This window comes from Nycticebus coucang, chromosome 2, assembly GCF_027406575.1.
Source record: "Nycticebus coucang isolate mNycCou1 chromosome 2, mNycCou1.pri, whole genome shotgun sequence".
NCBI classification, from domain to species: Eukaryota; Metazoa; Chordata; class Mammalia; order Primates; family Lorisidae; genus Nycticebus; species Nycticebus coucang.
Window position 1 is genome coordinate 171,052,112 of NC_069781.1, and position 19,739 is coordinate 171,071,850.

The 19,739-nt window shown below is 41.3% G+C and overlaps 1 protein-coding gene across 1 annotated transcript in view; it reads left to right on the forward strand.

Annotated features, from left to right (window-relative positions):
- Nucleotides 1–605: 605 nt before the first annotated feature.
- HYDIN (HYDIN axonemal central pair apparatus protein) overlaps nucleotides 606–19,739 on the forward strand; it is a 362,157-nt gene continuing 343,023 nt past the window's right edge. Inside the window, exon 1 of the mRNA XM_053606972.1 lies at nucleotides 606–654. The gene's annotated coding sequence lies outside the window, so the exon portion shown is untranslated. The remainder of the gene's footprint in view (nucleotides 655–19,739) is intronic.

A 19,739-nucleotide genomic window follows, 5' to 3' on the forward strand; every position in this document is an offset into this window, starting at 1 on the left:
AACGCAACTTTATTTAAAACTGATAGAACAATGTATAGTTGTGTGCATGTCACATTTCTTTCAAATATACCCAGAGAAATGATTAGTCCTCTAAAAATCCTCATACTACAGTTCTGCAAAGAAATCAGGAGACTTTGTGATATCTTGTCCATAAAAAGCTGGAATGACAAGCACCCTTAAACAGGAGTAATTAATCATGGCTCCGGTTGTTTTGATGAGTCTGCAAGAGTGACAAGTTAATAATAAATCAGCAGCTCATACAGGGAAGGTATCTAAGGAGGTGCTGTGGTTTAATTTGCATCTTTGGAAGGCAACAAAGATTTAATAATCTCCCTGCCTCATACATCAAACTAATACCCCTGAGGCAGAAAAGCAAAACATTTTTAACTGTTAATCTGAAAGGCAATAAAATCCTGTCTCGTGCTACAAATACATTGAGCTCTGGGTGGTCTGGATGGACCCCTAATGTGTATGATTTATTCAGATTCCAAAGCCACTCACGATCACATGGGGCCTTGGCTGCAAATCTGGACAAGCTAGGGACACCATAGGACTTGCCAGTCTAATCAAAGTTTTAGAAAGGGGAAGTGCAGTGACTGAGCTTAAATCTACCCAATAATTTATTTTACCTTCCAGGTCACCTGCAAATGAATTGTGAGTACAACTATATGGATTTGAGATTCAGTTCTAAATGGCTGTTTTTTAGCTGGAGTGATAACCATCTTTCTGTTTATATGGTACTTGTTCTTGAAAGATCAGAAGCTATTTTGAAGTTTCTAAGGGTAGGATTTTAACTGGCTAGAGAAACTGGGATGCAGAAAGGGGAAGTAACACTCCAGGGCACGAGGAGCCATTCATGAGACCTCCACAATATTCAGACTTGTAGCTCTTCATTTCTCCAGCAGCTAAGCCATGGGTCATATTGACTTTATTCATTTGGAAAACTTTTCCCTTATTAATATTGACATAGAAAATATCGTCTTCTTTGTTTAAAGAATAGGCCGTGATGGGGCAGGTAATGTTACGTGTGTGTATATTCACTGCTCCATTTTGTCATAAAATACTTTTTTAAAGGAATTTGATTGTAAACTACTAATGCTGCTTATTTTAACTGGATCATTTCTGACGCACTGCTGTAGGGAATGGGAAAAGATCTTAAGTTGTTGATATAAAAATAGCCAATTTCCTTCCCTCTTCCACCTCCCTCCTTCCCTCCACCCTCATGGCTCTAAACCATAGCTGTAAATTAGAGTCATATTTTGTCATGTCTTCCAGGGTGTACTGACTGGCATAGAATAAGCTTCAGACTATAATTAACTTTTTAAAATTAAATCATAGCTGTGCCCATTAATGCGATCATGGGGCACCATACACTGGTTTTATAGACCATTTGATACATTTTCATCACATTGGTTCACATAGCCTTCCTGGCATTTTCTTAGTTATTGTGTTAAGACATTTACATTCTACATTCACTAAGTTTCACATATACCCTTCTAAGATGCACCGCAGGTGTAATCCCACCAATCACCCTCCTTCAGCCCACCTCCCCCCTCCCTCCCCTCTCTTTTCCCCTTCCCCCTATTCTTAGGTTATAACTGGGTTATAGCTTTCATGTGAAAGCTATAAATTAGTTTCATAGTAGGGCTGAGTACATTGGATACTTTTTCTTCCATTCTTGAGATACTTTACTAAGAAGAATATGTTCCAGCTCCATCCATGTAAACATGAAAGAGGTAAACTCTCCATCTTTCTTTAAGGCTGCATAATTTTCCAAGGTGTACATATACCACAATTTATTAATCCATTCATGGATGAATGGGCACGTGGGCTTTTTCCATGACTTAGCAATTATGAATTGGGCTCAATAAACATTCTGGTACAAATATCTTTGTTATAATGTGACTTTTGGTCTTCTGGGTATATACCTAGTAGAGGAATTATAGGATTGAATGGCAGATCTATTTTTAGATCTCTTAAGTGTTCTCCAAACATCTTTCCAAAAGGAATGTATTAATTTGCATTCCCACAGCAGTGCAGAAGTGTTCCCTTTTCTCCACATCCACGCCAACATCTCTGGTCTTGGGATTTTGTGATATGGGCTAATCTTACTGGAGTTAGATAATATCTCAAAGTAGTTTTGATTTGCATTTCTCTGATCATTAGAGATGATGAGCATTTTTTCATATGTCTGTAGGCTGTGTGCCTGTCTTCTTCAGAGAAGTTTCTCTTCAAGTCCCTTGCCCAGCCTGTGATGGGATCACTTGTTCTTTTCTTGCTTATATGTTTGAGTTCTCTGTGAATTCTGGTTATTAAACTTTTGTTGGAAACATAACCTGAAAATATCTTCTCCCATTCTGATGGCTGTTTACTTGCTCTACTTACTGTGTTCTTGGCTGTGCAGAAGCTTTTTAGTTTGATCAGGTCCCAGTAATGTATTTTTGAAGCTGCCCAGGGGGTCCTCCTCATAAAATACTCGCCCAGACTGATTTCTTCAAGGGTTTTCCCTGCACTCTTGTCTAGTATTTTTATAGTTTCATGTCTTAAGTTTAAATCTTTAATCCAGTGAGAGTCTATCTTAGTTAATGGTGAAAGGTGTGGGCCCAATTTCAGTCTTCTACAGGTTGCCAGCCAGTTCACCCAGTACCATTTGTTAAATAGGGAATCTTTTCCCCACTGAATGTTTTTAATTGGCTTGTCAAAGATCAAATAATGGTAAGTAGCTGTATTCATCTATTGGTTCTCTGTTCTGTTCCAGACATCTACTTCTCTGTTTTTGTGCCAGTACCATGCTGCTTTGATGACTATCGATTTATAGTATAGTCTGAGGTCTGGTAGCATGATTCCTCCTGCTTTGTTTTTATTTCTGAGTAATGTCTTGGCTATTCGAGGTTTTTTCTGATTCCATATAAAACGAAGTATTATTTTTTCAAGATCTTTAAAGTATGACAGTGGAGCTTATAAGGGATTGCATTAAAATTGTATATTGCTTTGGGTAGTATGGACATTTTAACAATGTTGATTCTTCCCAGCCATGAGCATGGTATGTTTTTCCATCTGTTAACATTTTCAGCTATTTCTTTTCTTAGAGTTTCATAGTTCTCTTTATAGAGATCTTTCACATCCTTTGTTAGATAAACTCCCAAATATTTCATCTTCTTTGGCACTACTGTAAATGGGATAGAGTCCTTAACTATTTTTTCAGCTTGACTATTGTTGGTATATATAAAGGCTACCGATTTATGAATGTTGATTTTGTAACCTGAGATGCTACCGTATTCCTTGATCACTTCTAAGAGTTTTGTAGTAGAATCCCTGGTGTTTTCCAGATATACAGTCATATCATCTGTGAAGAGTGAAAGTTTGATCTCTTCTGACCCTATATGGATACCCTTGATTGCCTTTTCTTCCCTAATTGCAGTGGCTAAAACTTCCATTACAATGTTAAAAAGCAATGGAGATAATGGGCAGCCTTGTCTGGTTCCTGATCTGAGTGGAAATGATTCCAATTTAACGCCATTCAATATGATATTGGCTGTAGGTTTGCTGTAGGTGTTCTCTATCAATTTAAGAAATGTCCCTTCTATACCGATTTTCTTAAGTGTTCTGATCATGAAGGGATGCTGGATATTATCAAAAGCTTTTTCTGCATCGATTGAGAGAATCATATGGTCTTTGTTTTTTAATTTGTTTATGTGCTGGATTACATTTATAGATTTACATATATTGAACGAGCCTTGAGACCCTGGGATAAAACTGACTTGGTCATGATGTATAATTTGTTTGATGTGTTGCTGGATTCTGTTTGTTAGGATCTTGTTGAATATTTTTGCATCAATATTCATTAGTGATATTGGTCTATGATTTTCTCGTTGGGTCTTTTCCTGGTTTGGGGATCAGAGTGATGTTTGCTTCATAGAACGTGTTGGGTAGTCTTCCTTCTTTTTCTACCTTTTGGAACAGGTTGAGTAATATAGGTACTAATTCCTCTTTAAAAGTTTGGTAGAATTCTAACGTGAAACCATCTGGTCCCAGGCTTTTCTTTTTAGGGAGGTTTTGTATGGTTGATGCTATTTCAGAACTTAATATGGGGCTGTTCAACATTTCCACTTGATTCTGGCTAAGTCTTGGAAGGTGACGTGCTTCTAAGTATTGGTCAATTTCCTTCAGATTTTCATATTTCTGAGAATAAAATTTCTTGTAATATTCATTAAGGATTTTTTTGAATTTCTAAGGAGTCTGTTGTTATTTCATCTTTGTCATTTCTGATAGATGAGATTAGAGATTTTACTCTTTTTTTTTCCTGGTTAGGTTAGCCAAAGGTTTATCTATTGTATTGACCTTTTCAAAAAACCAACTTTTTGATTTATTGATCTGTGGTATAATTCTTTTGTTTTGAATTTCATTTAATTCTGCTCGATTTTGGTTATTTCTTTTCTTCTACTAGATTTGGGGTTGGAATGTTCTTCCGTTTCCAGTTGCTTGAGATGTTCATTAAGTTGTTAACTTCCTCTCTTTCCGTTCTCTTGAGGAAGGCTTGCAGTGCTATAAATCTCCCTTTTAGAACTGCGTTTGCAGTATCCCAGAGGTTCTGATAATTCGTGTCTTCATTGTCATTTTTTTCCAAAAAATTGGCAATTTCCTTCTTCATCTCATCTCTGACCCTGCTATCATTCAGCATAAGGTTATTTAACTTCCATGTTTTTGTGTGAGTATGCAGATTCCTGTTGTTACTGAGGTCAACTTTTATTCCATGGTGGTTCGAGAAGATGCAAGGAATAACTTCTATTCCTTTAAATTTACTGAGGTTAGACTTGTGACCTAAGGTGTGATTGATTTTGGAGTATGTTCCATGGGCTAATGAGAGGTATGTGTATTCAGTTTTGTTGGGATGAAATGTTCTGTAGATGTCTGCTAAATCCAAACGTTGGATGGTTAGGTGTAAATCTAAACTTTCGTTGCTCAGCTTCTTATTGGAGGATCGATCCAACACTGCCAAAGGAGTGTTGAAATCTCTGACTATTATGGAGCTGGAGGAAATCAAGTTGCTCATGTCTGTTAGAGTTTCTCTTATAAATTGAGGTGCATTCTGGTTGGGTGCAAAGATATTCATAATTGAAATCTCATCATGTTGAGTATTACCCGTAACAAATATGAAGTGACCATTCTTATCCTTCCTTACTTTTGTTGGTTTAAAGCCTATTGTATCTGCAAATAGAATTGCAACACCTGCTTTTTTCTGATTTTCATTTGCCTGAAATATGGATGACCATCCTTTCACTCTGAGTCTATATTTATCTTTTAAGGTAAGATGTGACTCTTGTATGCAACAAATATCTGGCCTTAGTTTTTGTATTCAGTCAGCTAACCTGTGCCTCTTTAGAGGACAGTTTAAGCCATTCACATTAATGGAGAATACTGATAAGTCTGGTAAAATTTTGGGTATCGAGTTTTTGGAAAGTCCAGTGGACATTTTTAATCCTTTCGCCACTGTGGAAGTTGGACTTTGATCAAAAGTTTCTGAGTGAGTTTACTTTTGTGGTAGAGGATTGTGTTGGTCATTATGGAGGGTAGGTCTGAGAATATCCTGAAGAGCTGGTTTGGTTATGGCAAATTTCTTCAACATATGAATGTCATTAAAGTATTTAATTTCTCCATCATAAATGAAACTCGGTTTAGCTGGATACAGGATCCGGGGTTGAAAGTTATTTGCTTTAGGAGATTAAAAGTCGATGACCACCCTCTTCTGGCTTGAAAAGTTTCAGCAGAGAGATCTGAAGTCATTCTAATATTCTTCCTTTTGTAGGTAATGGATTTCTTACATCTGGCAGCTTTCAGAATTTTCTCCTTCATATTAACTTTAGTGAAGTTAATTATGAAATGCCTGGGAGATGTCTTATTGGGATAGAGTCATGCTGGGGTTCTGAAACTGTCTGCTATCTGAATTTCAGAATCTCTTGGCATGTCTGGAAAATTCTCTTTCATAATTTCATGGAGAAGGGCCTCTATGCCTATTGCGGCCACTTCATCACTTTCAGGGATTCCAATGAGGCAGATATTACCCTTCTTCAAATTATCCCAGAGCTCTCTGAGAGAATGATCTATTTTTGCTCTCCATTTCTCTTCCTCTTTGAGAGTTTGGGAGCATTCAAAGGCTTTGTCTTCATTGTCAGAAATCCTTTCTTCTGCTTGCTCCATTCTGTTACTGAAGGATTCTACTGTATTTTTCAGATCTTTGAGGGTTGCAAATTCTTGCTTCAGTGCATCAAAATCTTTGGTGGTTTTGTCTTTAAATTCGTTAAGTTCTTGAGACAACTTTTGAATTTCTCCTTGAATTTCTAATTCTGACTTTTGAATTGCTGCCTAAATTTCTAATTCCAAATTTTCCTCCATTCTATTAATCTTGTTTGCAATCCAAATTCTGAATTTGATTTCTGACATCTCAGCCAGCTGTTTATGAATGGGATCTTCAGTTACATCTGCCATATCTTTCCTTGGGGCATTGATCTATTCTGGTTATTCATGTTACCAGAGGTTTTCCGCTGATTCCGCCCCTTGATTGTTTTATACCGTTTTATTTTTCCCCTGGAGCTTTGTCGAGGACCTATACAGTGCTATGGCCTGAGAAACTGGGGACCTGTTTGATGTGGTGGGGCTAAGTGGTTCTATCTTGTTTTCAGCTGGTCTCTGTTCCACGCTAGTGAAACAGTTACTTTGGGTTGGTGTCTCAGCTGTGGAGAAATACCAGCAATTAAGTCACCCTGCCCCCCCCCCGCCCCCAGGCAACAATTGGAAAAGGAAAATCAAACCTTCCTACAACCACACACCCAGGGCACCACCTGAATAGTCCTCGGGCGATGGGGTCAGTTCATAAGGTCCAAATCAATTGTCTCAGTCAGCACCTGTCTCAGGTGGGAGAGTTTAAAAGGTCTCTAGCAACTGGATCGCAGAGGTCTGGTGACTACTCTGATATGGCTTGCTCCAGTGCTCCGTGGAGTCAGGGGGACCCACCCAGCAATAGATCAGTCTGGGAAGGTTGATGCCTCCTTCTCCACCTTGCACCTCTGTCACACCCAGTCACTGATAGTCCCACAGGGCTTTGACCCAGTTGCCTGTAGTGAATAGATACTCCAGGGGTTTGCACCTGCCTGAATCACAAGGAAATCTATTTCTGCTCAGCTAGGCCGCTGCGCTCTGCCTCTATCTAGCAGGGGGAGATGAGGCCTGACAACCTCGAGTGCTTGATGGAGGCTGGGGGGTGTTCACTCAGTTCCAGCCCCGCCCCTGATTGATGTTACTGACAGAACTGACTAGAACAAGTTTGTGGGAATTTGTTTCTGTCCCTGGTAAATTCTCCTGCAGAAGAGAAGCTGTTTTGAGTTCCCAGAGCCTGCACCTCAGGCCCTGTCTTTGCTCCTGCAGGTTTGTATTTGGTTACCTGTGAGTTCTAGCTTCCTGTCTTCCTTTGTCTATAGGCTGACGATCCCCTGAGGGCTGAGTGCATCTTAGGCTCAGTAAAGCGGTCCTCAGGGTCAGCCCCGCCCTGGGAACTTCCCGGCTCTGCGCATGCGTTTCTAGTCCCCACGCTCCACACAGGCCGGTACCGCCTCAGGCAAACCCTTTACTCACCGGGCCTGCATTTCTGTCCCAGATCTGTTCCATGGTGGTTGCCACCTGAGTAGATGCCCGGCCTCCTCTGGTTGCCCAGGGAGACCGGGGGTGTGGCTTCAGAATATCTGTGAGTGAGCCCTATTGTTGCTAAAAGACAGCTGCTGCTCTGTGCCTCGGGGCACCGCCACTCCGGTGTGGTTCCCTCTCAGCCAACCATCCTCTCCTCACTCCCATGCTCCAGAGTCAGCCCTCTCCAGCTGCAGTTTAGGCCCTGTCCACACCCCTCGAGAAATCACCCAAGAATCTGGACTCCTGGGGGACAGGCCTCCACACCTTAGAGTGAGAGTGGAGGGGAGTGCTGGGAGCTCAGAGTTGTAGGTAGAGAATATATACAGTTTTATACTGTTTTATACCTGGTAGGAGAACACCGTGGTACCCTAGTAGGGGAGGTAGGCCCAGTTTTTAGAGGGTCTGTCCCGTGGAGTGTAGTGGGAGGACCTTTGAACTCTTCTCATTTGTTTGTGGGGCACTCCGAGCCACTCTCATGGGGGAGGGGACTCCCGTCTGCTTGGTGATGGATTTTGTACCTTTTGTTTGTATCCTTGGGGTCGCAGCTCACCTCAGCAGGGTTGATGTGCATTCTTCAACCTTCTCTCTTGGTGCAGCTCAAATGCACCATGTTACTTGCTAAATTTCTGTCCTTTAACTCTCCTTCTGGACAGGAGCCTCTGTGGAAAGCTGGCTTCCATCAGCCATCTTGTCTCCGCCCCTTCCAGACTATAATTAACTTATCTATTCAACTTAGCCATAAGGAAAACACATACGCCACCTTACCAGTGCCCTGGATATACCTGGTCTCTCCTGCCTGCCTCTCTTGCAGTAGGCTAGATTCTGTGGGTCAGGGGTTCAGGCTGGGCCAGACAGGAGAAGCCTTAGAGGAAAGATTGCCTCCTCTACCAATTCATTTAGCAAACATCCGGGGAGTTTCTGGATATCAGGCATTGCCTTGAGCCCAGGGGTGTGCAGACCACACAAGGGCAGAGGCAGAGATGGTTGTGTCTATTCCCTGTTGCTACTGTAACAAAGTCCCACAAACTTAGTGGCTTGAAACAACACAAATTTATCATCTTACTGCTCTGAGTCCAGAAATCTAAATCAAGGTGTTGGCAGGACTGTCTCTGTTCCTTTTTAGAGGAGGTAGGGGGAGTCTGTTCTCTTGCCTCTTCTAGCTTTAGAGGCCATCTCCATTCCTTGGCTTGGGTAGCCCTCATTAGCTCACTGCCACTCTTCTGTCTTTTGTCCCATCTCTTCCTCCTCAATCTGACCTCCTGCCTCCCTCTTACAAGGACCCTGGTGATTACATCGAGCCTGCCAGGATAATTCAGGATAATCCTCTCATTTCAAAAATCCTTAATTGAATTGCATCTGCAAAGTTCCATTTTCCATATAAGAGAATGTTCACAGGTTCCAGGAGTGAGGCCGAGGATCCCTTTGGGATCATTATTCAGCACAGATTTGGGCACTGGACTGCTCTGCCGCTTTCCAGCTCAGTATGACGCCTATGTAAATTTTTTTAACCTTTCTGCAAAATGGAATAAAGAGTGCTCATCTCCTAGGGTTGTATGAAGATTAAATGCCTGAAAGCAATTAGCACCATGTCTGACACATATGACAAGTTCAGTGAATGGGCAATTCATGAATTATCACTCTTGTAATTCAGCAGTCTTCTGAGGGCTTCTGCGTCTAGTGGAGAAGATGAGCAGGGAAACAAATACCCTAAGTCAGCAGGAAGCAGTTGATAAGGGAGGCACTTGTCTCAGGCCACAAGGGTCCTCCGTGCCCTGCTTCATTCCGTCCTTTGTGGATGATCACCAAACACTTGGGTATTGAGATAAAGAAAGGCAAAACATAAAAGGATGTCTGCACCAATGGATGATAGGGGATTAAAATGTCAGGGGCTGGAAGCTTGTATATCTTAATTTTGATGAGGTCATATTTTCTCTAAGATTATTTTCTCGTTTTGAGATATTATGTTAACTCTCTTAGGGCATATGGCATTTAACAAATTAGGGCCTTGGAGGGCTAAGACTATTGGATGGTAAAAGGAAAGAATATTATGGGTCTAGAAGTGAAAGTTGACAGTTCATCTTGTTCCTCTTTCCTCTTCTCCCCTCGTCTCCCACTGACTCACATCCCCTTTTCCAGGGGGAAAGAGTGCTAATCTGCTTGGAAACATTCCAATGTTCTAGTTGGGCCAAGTTCACTAGTGACCAAGGTGGCTTGCATGAAAAAGTGAGCATTGTGTGTGTGTGGGGGTGTCATTCATGTATCCCTCCCATTTATGTGGCTCGAGTAGTGACCGCCGGGGTCCACTCTCTTCCTCCTGGAGCAGCTGGCCTGACCACACCCACCCTCCCTGCTCTGCCTTGTTCATCTGACTTGGCCCCATGTGACATGTGACGCAGTTTCTCCACTTGACTTGTAGAATGCCATTTTCTTTCATTTCCTCCTCCCTCATGGCCACACCCATCTCTGTTGGTTCTTCCTTTATTCTCAGACTTAAGTTTCACATACCCCAAGGCCCAGTTCCAAGACATCTCTCTTCTGTCTAATTATTCCACTCTTCTGGATGTAAATATCATCTCTATATTGATGATACTGGAATGAATTTTCTATTTCTACCATAAAAAATTACTATAAACTTAGTGGGCTTAAAACAACACTAATTTATTATATTACTGTTCTGGAGGTTTGGTGTCTGACGTGGGTCTCACTGGGCTAAAAGTCAGCCTGTCAGCAGGGTTGCATTCCTTTCCAGAAGCTCCAGGGGAGAATGTGTTTCTCTGCCTTTTCCAGCTTGTACAGGTCCCCTGCATTTCTTAGCTCATGGTTACTTTCTTTATTTTCAAAGACAGCAAAGTCTTATCTCTTTGACCTTTCTTTGACTGTAGGCGGGAAAAGTTCTCAGGTTCTAAGGACTCATCTCATTAGATTGATCCCATCCAGATAAATCCATGATAATTTTCCTACTCCAGGTCCAAACTCTTTTTTTTTTTTTTTTTGTAGAGACAGAGTCTCATTTTATTGCCATTGGTAGAGTGCCATGTCGGCACACAGCTCACAGCAACCTCCAACTCCTGGGCTTAGCCTCAGCCTCCCAAGTAGCTGGGACCACAGGCGCCTGCCACAACATCCAGCTACTTTTTGTTGCAGTTTGGCCGGGGCTGGGTTTGAACCTGCCACCCTAGGTATATGGGGCCAGCGCCCTACCCACTGAGCCACAGGCGCTGCCCAAAGTCCAAACTCTTAATCACACCTGGAAAGTCCTTTTTGCCATGTAAGGAAACATATTTATAGGTTCTGAGGATTACAGCATGAACATCTTTGTGCCTACCACAGTGCCCAGATATCTATCTCCAGTGTAGACCATTCTTCTGAACTCCAGAGTTGTATGTTTGATCACCCACTTGACATCTCCACTGGGTCATTTGGGAGATTATCTCCAACATGCTTTCTCCAAAACTGAGCTCTTGAGCAACTCCCTCTAATCCTGCTTCTCTCCATTCTTTACCATATCAGTTGATGGAGCCTCCACCCTTTAAATTGTTCATGCCCAAACCCTAACAATTACCTCTGACCCCCTCTTTCTCTCTCTCTTGCACCTATGTCTAGCCCTTTAGCAAATCCTGTAGGCTCTACTTTTAAAAGATATTGATAATGTGCCAACCTTTCACGTCCTTTGCTGTCAGCACCTGTCTTAGCAGCCATCGTCTCCCGTGCACTATTGCAATAGCTTCCTAACTAGTCTTTCTGTGTCTTATTTCCCTCCATTCTGTAATCCTCCTCCAGCCAGAGTGATCTGGTTAAAATATAAGTTGGGTAAATTCATTTCTCTGTCCCCAAACCAGAGACGACTTTCCATGACATTCAGAGTACAATCTCAAGTCCTTAAAATGGCTTCCAAGGCCATTGGGTGCCTTGGGTGCTCTGTCTCCCTGACCCTCACCTTTTGTCTTTGACCTTCTCTCCTCTCTTCACCTTGCTCATTTCACCAGTCACAGTAGCCTCCTTATGATTTCACAAATATTCAAAGCACATTTGCACCTCAAGATCTTCACTCAAGCTGTGTTCTCTGCCTGGAAATCTCTCCCACTAGAAAACCACAGGACTTACTCTCTCACCTCCTCCAACTATTTGTTCAAATGTCATCTTATTGGGGCCCACCTTAAAAACCTTTATTTAAAACTGGGTCTGCTTCTGCTTCACCCTTTCCTGCTCTGTTTTTCTTGTATGTTATAATTTACTGATTTATCTTGCTATGGTTTGTTTTCTCCCTTCTGGAAAGGAATGCAACCCTGCTTATATATTTAGAAAATATACTCCATTAAGATAGGCATTTATTCCTGTTGTATGAACTGTTGTGTCCTCAGGACCAACAACAGTGTTTGGTCCATAGTGGGTACTCAGTCAAACGAGTGCATGAATGATTGCACGAGTCGTCCCCAGCATTGGTGAGAGGTTTGGATTAGCCTGCCCTGCATCAAAAGAATTAAGATCAAACTTGAACATTGGGAGGCTGGATTGAACAGTATAACCTTGGCCAGCTCTAGTTTTAGGGTAAGAGGCTTCTGAAAATTGACCTCGTTGCTACTTGGTAAGTTCTTTTATTTTTTATTTTTATTTTTATTTATTTATTTTTTTGAGACAGAGTTTTACTTTCTTGCCCTTGGTAGAGTGCCATGGCATCACAGCTCACAGCAAACTCAACTCTTGGGTTTAAGCGATTCTCTTGCCTCAGTCTCCCAAGTAACTGAGACTACAGGTATCTGCCACAACACCCAGCTATTTTCTGTTGCAAAATAGGTTTGAACCCGCCAGCCTCGATGTATGTGGCTAGCACCATAACCACTGTGCTACGGGCACCAAGCCAGTAAGTGCTTTTATTAAGGAAATAAAGAACTAATCTCACAGATCTCTCAGTGTCTAGAATGAGAAAAGTAACAAAATTTAATCATCATCATTTCTGATTCAAGGGAGTTAATGAAAGGATCACATTACCCCCTTCCAGTACCTTCTCCCCACACAAGCAAGTAGTTGTAATACCCACAGAGTTTGACTTGGTGTATGCTCTTTTTTGCTTACCATTTCTCTTAGGAGTCCAAAGCTGGTCAGACATTGGAGGGAAAAAAAGATAAATTTCAACAAAGGAGTTGAGAAAAAAGGTATTCTTATTTTTCTATCTTATTTATTTAGAGACTGGGTCTCACTATATTGCTCAGGCAAGCCTTGAACTCCTGGGTTCAAGTTACCATTCTACCTCAGCCCCCAGCAGCTGGGATACAGGTGTACCACCATGCCTGTCTATTTTTTTTTTTTTAAGGAATTAATGAAGCTAAGAAGAGAAAGACTTCTTTGAGTTTTTCAAGGTCTAAAAGTTGATTCCATGCAGGAAATGTAAATAATGAACTTGGAACCTTTTATAATGTATGGGAAGCAGGAAACTATTGACTACCAGAATTGTGGCCAATGGGTAGAGGAACAATGATAACAGCCAAAAAGAATTAGTGCAATTAATTGAAGTATATGAACTATAAAACTATTTGAACTCATACTAATACTTTAAAGAATTGTCATCATTGCAAATTTCTATGGCAGTGGCTCATTACTCTGAAAATCAATAAGGATTCAGAATCAAGAAGTGATTCTGCTTTGTTCCCATCCCCCCCTCCAGGAGAAAATAGCTGACGAGGAGAGTTATTTTTATTGTAGTTTTTGTTCTTATGTTGAAACAATCTCAAACTTACTGAAAATGTCCAGTAGAGTACAAGAAACTACTTCTTCCCTCCCCGACCCAGAGCCATTTGAGAATAAGTTACCAACCTGATTTCTCATCATTCCCGAATACTTTAGTGTGTATTTCCTACAAATAAGGATGCTCTCTTAGATAAGCACAGGATAGTCCACGAAATTAGAAAATTAGTTTGCACTCTGGTTCAAATGAACCAATTATAAAAAGATATTTTGAGACAATTGGGGAAATTTCCTTTGAGTTGAGAAGCCAATTGTTCTAATAACATTTTTTTTAGAGCAAAAGGATCCTGTTTAGAATTACGTGTTGCATTTAGTTGTAAGTTGATTTAGTCCTTTTCATTCTGGGACACTTCTTCAGTCTCTGGCTTTGGTGACCATGACACTTTGGATGATTACAGGTCAGTTGTTTTGTAAACTGTCCTTCAATTTGGATTTGTTTGATGTTTCCCTGTGGTTAGATTCAGGTCACACGTTTTTGGAAGGAATATCACAGGACTGAAGCTGCGCTCTTCCTTCTTGTCTTAGCGTTGAGTGGTGTATGATTTCTGATGTGTCCCCTCAATGATGATGTTCACTTTGAGCCCTTACTCGAGGTGGTGTCTATCAGACTTCTTCTCTGTGAAGTTACTCTTTTCTCTTTGAAATTAATAAGTATTTCTATGAGGAGGTACTTTGAAAATATTTAAATATCTGGTTCCTCATCAAACATTCATTTCAATCATTTATTTATGTCTGTCGAACTCAAGGATCCTCATTCAGTGAGTTATATATAATTTGTTACTATCATTATTTATTTTGATGCTCGAATTTCTCCGATCAGAAACGTGGGAGCTCCATCAGTCTGGCTTTGTTTTCTGTTTGGCATACCTCATCTTTCTTAGGGCACATCCTTGCTTTCTTGTTTCATATACTCGAAGCACACCTGGTACTTCCCTTGCCCCAACTCTTGAATCGGCCATTTCTCCAAGGACCTTGGTTCCTCTTAGAAACCAAGATCAGGTGTTATTGCCGTGGGCATGTCACTGTTCCCAGCCCCCTGAGGGAGGTTCCCAGCTCCCTTACACTCCTTAGGGAGCTAAAAGAAAATATGGACAGAGCTGAATAAAATACAGAAGGTGCCAAAAAATGTATATACATGTTAGGAAAGGAAAAAACTGTATTAAATTTTTAAACTCAAGTCATATTGAACTTCTGCAATTATAAGAGGTGCTCAATGTCACTTGTATTCATCTTTTGCCTTTGATATATATTGAGTATTATAAATTTAATACAGTTTTTTCCTTTCTTAACACATGTATATTTGGGGGGCACCTTCTGTTGTGTGTGTATGTGTGTGTAATGCAATGTGTGGACCTTGTTTGCACTCTGGTTCAAATGAACCAATTATAAAAAGATATTTTGAGACAATGGAGAAATTTTATATGAATTGAGAATTAGATGATACCAAGGAATTGTTCATTTTGTTATGTGTAATAAAGATATTGTAGTTAGGTTTAAAAATAATCCTTATTTGAGGAGACAACTGACATACTTACAAGTGACCTCTACCTTCAAGGGGGGGTTAAGTGAGATATTGGTGGAAAGGACCATGTAATTTGCTATTCCATGGATAGATACATACTCATGTACATTACACATATATAAATTTACACATATGATTTGGGATTAAGCTTGAGATAGGTATATAAGTATCTACAATCTCAGCCCTCTGAATGCAATGTTTAGAGCTTATTTAACCTGAAAGCACCCTGTTCAAGTAAACTTGTATCACAAGCCCTATTTTATAAGACCCAGATTCTGCTTTGAACCCTGTCTGGAATGAAAACCTTTTCTCCTGACCTTTAGTTTGGTGCCTGGCATACATCTTATCCCAAAGATAGAACAGATGATTTGGGATGTCATCATGTATTCTGGTCATTGGCTCAGTTTATGTGACATTAAAAGGTTACTTAGGACCAAATGGAAAACCTATCCTTTATGACCCTGTCTGTGAACTGTTGCGGTATGAGCAGACAGGTTACTGTAGACATAAGGACTTCTGTCCCTCACTGGGCAGGGGAGCTGGCCTCCAGCTTCTACAGCTGTTCCCTGCTGGAGTGGCCAGAGTTCACTGGCGCTCATTAACATCACCAGCAGCTGTGCCAGTGAGAAATTTTGGGCAAAATAATCCATTAATAAACCCACGGTTGTTAGAACTTTCAGATGTTTGTGCCTTTGTTAACACCGTAAAAGGGCTGGGAAGTGGTGTGATTCTGTGTCCTTCCAGGCCTCTCCTCACACTGTGGTTGACCTGTCCGCCCTACCAGTGACCTGTGGGAAGCCTCAGAGCCCAGAGAAAAGTGACTTGTTAGGAGGCAGTGAGACAAATAGTCTACGGGTTATACCCAACTCCCTCCACCCTGACAGTGACTTTGACTCCTACCCCAGGAAACATGTCGGAAGGCCAGTGAGGAGAGGGCTTACCTCAGCTGCTTTTTAGCTATTAAAAAAAAGTAAATTATTTGAAAACTTTAATACGGTGAATAATTCTAAATAAATTAGTGTCAGGACATCATGATTCAGAGCTACTGTTCTAGTGGTATACTTTTAATAAAGAAAAGAAATGAAAAAGAATGTCTACACACCTCTGTGGAATCATCCAGAGGCCTGACTCTCGGCAAAGCCGAGACATCCAGAGGGGATCTTCAGCTTCCCACTTCATTACCACTTCCTTTGGCTGTCTCTGTTTTGCTGGTTTTCTCTCCTCCCCTGTGGTTCCTTCCTTGTTGCCAAACACATTTTATCTTGCAGCCACCATCTGCTTTCAGAAGATGTTTGCTTTTGCTTTTTCTTTTCCAAAGTAGCCCTACTGGGGGGGAGGCAAGTGAACTCCTTAGCCACACACGAACCTCCTGACTGGCCTTTGGTCTTTTTGGTATGCACATATCAAAACAGAAGTTTAACCATATTCTAGTATGCTGTCTGCAACTTGCTTATTATTTAAATAAATATCCTGGGCATCTTTTCATGTCAGTATACATACATTTTCTCATTACATTTAATGACTGGTATTCCACAGTATGAACACGCCGTGCCTTTCTTACCCCAATCCATTACTAATACATATCATTTCCAATTTCTCCTTATTATCACCGATGCCTAACACATTTATCTTTATAAGTGTGCAGCAACTTTATAAGTGTACAACTCTTCTTGTATCTGCAGGAGAGTTGGAACTGCTGCCTCGAAGAGGATGGTAAGTGCATTTTAAATGTTGATAGATGCTGTTCTAAACTTTGTATCCAATCACTAATAGAAACAGTATTTGCTCACTGAAATGATCAGAGATTATAATGGGATAAGTGATAATGACATATAAAAATTAAACCATTTTACAAAGTGTTTTCAATTAACTTATTTAACACAGACATTCTGTAAAGGAATGTTATGGACTAAATGCGTCCCCCCCAAATTTGTATGTTGAGGTCCTCAGCCCCAATATGATAGTGTTGGGAGGTGAGACCTTCGTGAAGTGATTAGGTAAAGAGGATGGAACATTCATGAATGGAGTGATGCCCCTCTCTGAGAGACCCCAGAAAGCTCCCACCTCCCTCTGGCTGTGTGAGGACACAGCAGGAAGATGGCTGTCTATGAACCAGGAATTGGGCCCCCAGCACACAGCAAAACTGCTGGAGCCTCGGCATAGGACTTCCCAGCCTCTCTCTAGACTATAAGAAATAGGTGCTTGTTGTTTAAACCACCCAGACCATGGTATTTTGTTGTGACAGCCCAAATGAGCAGCCAACGATAGGAAGGCGAAATCTCTAATTTATAGGTAAAGAAACTGGGGCTTGCTAAGATTAAGTGCTTTGCGCAAAGTAACACGGTTACTTAGTTACTAACTATGGCACAGCTGAGCCCCAGTCTGTCTTGGGTCTCCAAACCTTTCGTCCTACACCTACTGCCTCCTTACGACAGAGCACTAAGCCTTCTGTGATGGATCCGTGGAATATAAGTGGGGAGGAGGCCTAGCGGGTAACGTTGGCCAGCCAAGGTCACACGAGGGTTGCACGGCAATGGACACACAGACATCTCGCTCCCTGCTGTCACTTCTTTGGTGAGCTCATCTGGTCACAGCTTTAAATAACAGCTATGTGTCAGTGACGTCCGAATTTGTATTTCCAGCCTATCTCCTTAGCAAGTCCTATCCTGAACTCTTGATCTTTCTCCCTAAACCTGCTTTACCTATGACGGCCTTCATCATCTCAGGTGGTTTCTATCTCATCCTCTTAGTTCTTGAGGGCCCCTTCTCCATTCCTATCTCTCATCTCCCTCATTCATAGGGAATGTGCCCAAGGCCATATGCCAGGGGACCTGCTCGGCCCATGTGGGATTAAGCTCCAGGCATGGCTTGCTGTAAAACACACCTGGAGTACACTGCCTTATTCTGAGCCCATTAGCCTGCAGATAAACTTCTAACCTGACCCCTGGAATGTGTCTTCTAGTTTAGGAATCCCTGGCCTGAGTGAATGTTTACAGATGAGACCACAATCTTATTTCTACCAGTTTCTCAGACTGCAAAAATTAAGTCTGAATTCAACTTATTGAAAACATAATTTTAGCTGAAATCAGTGGATCTAGGCGGGCGATTTTCAACTGGTGTGCCATGAGAGGGTGTTAAGTGTGCCACAAAAAATTTTAAAGATCATTAATTAAATTATTTTTGGAAGAAGTTGAAAGCACAGCAAGTATATTCTTTTTTTTTTTGCTCTTTTTTTTTTTTTTGGATCAACATTATTTAAGTGTGCTGTGGAAGTTGATAGGTTCAAGTGTGCCATGAGATAAAAAAAAAGGTTGAAAAATATTGATAAACTCAAAACACACAAGTCTTCCCTAGGTCAGTTTTCCCACACTGCATATGAATGTTGGTGGGGGGAATAGAAATCAATGGGGAGGTGCCTGGGAAGGAAGCCCCTGCTCCCCTGCTTTCTCTTTTCCTCTCAAAAGACCAGGATCAGAAGGAATGTTTCCCGCAGGAGCCTGCAAAGTCGTGGTTCTTCCTCAGTGCTCCAAAGAGTCTCAAGTCAACAGTGGTGGGAAACTGAAATTCTTGATCAGGAGGAGGGTTTCACTCATCAGGAAGTACTCGGCATATGCTTTGGGTGTTTGTGTCTCGGTGTATATGTGTGTAGGGGGGAAGTCATCATATTCAGAGTCAAGAGTTGAACGGTACGTGTGCTACTTTCATTATAATACGGTTGTCAACAGGACCTCCGGGTCCCACAACATTTAGGTAAATGAAACTCAACTGATTGTATAGTACAGCTAGGTTTTGCCCAGACAGGGGGGCTTCCCAGGATGTGAGACCTTCAAGGCTAGCATTGGAACAATCCCCCCCAAATAGTGAAAAGTTGGTCACCCTGAGCTTTCCTGGATCCAGAGCCCCCAGCACAATTTTTGCTCATTCCAAACAACTTGTTTTTCTGTTGCCTCCTTTGTGGGTGATGTATTCTGGCTTTCTTACTTTAGAGAGTCTGTGAAAGACCTAGTTCCTTCATGGGTTTCTGCAGAAGATTTACTCTTACCATGTGTTTAGTGGAGTAAGTAGCTTTCTTGAAGATGGGAGGGGTGACCCCTGGACAGCGTTTAACTGTCTGTTTGGCTTCCCAGCATCCCTCTTTTCTTTTTTCTCCCTTCAATCTCTGTTATAATCAGCAGATTCGTTCTTTTATCTTCTCCAGAGTATTTCAACCCATCAAGGTCCCCAGTGGCAGAGGTCCCATATTTTGTTTCATGTGGGTATACCGAGAAACTTTTCCAACAAAGCTGGGTCTCAGCTAAGAGGAATTCTTAACCTAGTGACTTAGAGAGTAAAATTCTATTACATTACATAATGAAGACTATTTTATATAAACATGGGTACCACTTTTTAACTCTGACTGGGAATTAATCAAGCTGTCATCCTTTTCTCTTTTTCCCAAGACTCTGTAAGATGCAGCGCCACCCCTAGTTACACAAGACTAATTTTTCTCTTGGAGCTTGTTTTTTTTTACTTTAGGGGCTAGACTGAAGGATGAGCGTAACTGGATTCTTGTTTTGGGGACATCATGGAATTTTCCTCTGTGGCTTGATGCATTAAGAAACCCCTCAGGATACTGACTCTGCAAGGGAAATTGTGTGTGCATCTTGAAAACCAAGTGATGCATCTTTCCTAACAGAAAGCATTAAAGATTCAAGTCAGATTTGGAGCAGAGGCCGTAATAATGAGAAAGTTGTCAAAGCCATTCATCAGGAAAAAGCAGAAGAAGCAGGGTCAGATAGATGAGATTCTGGGTGAT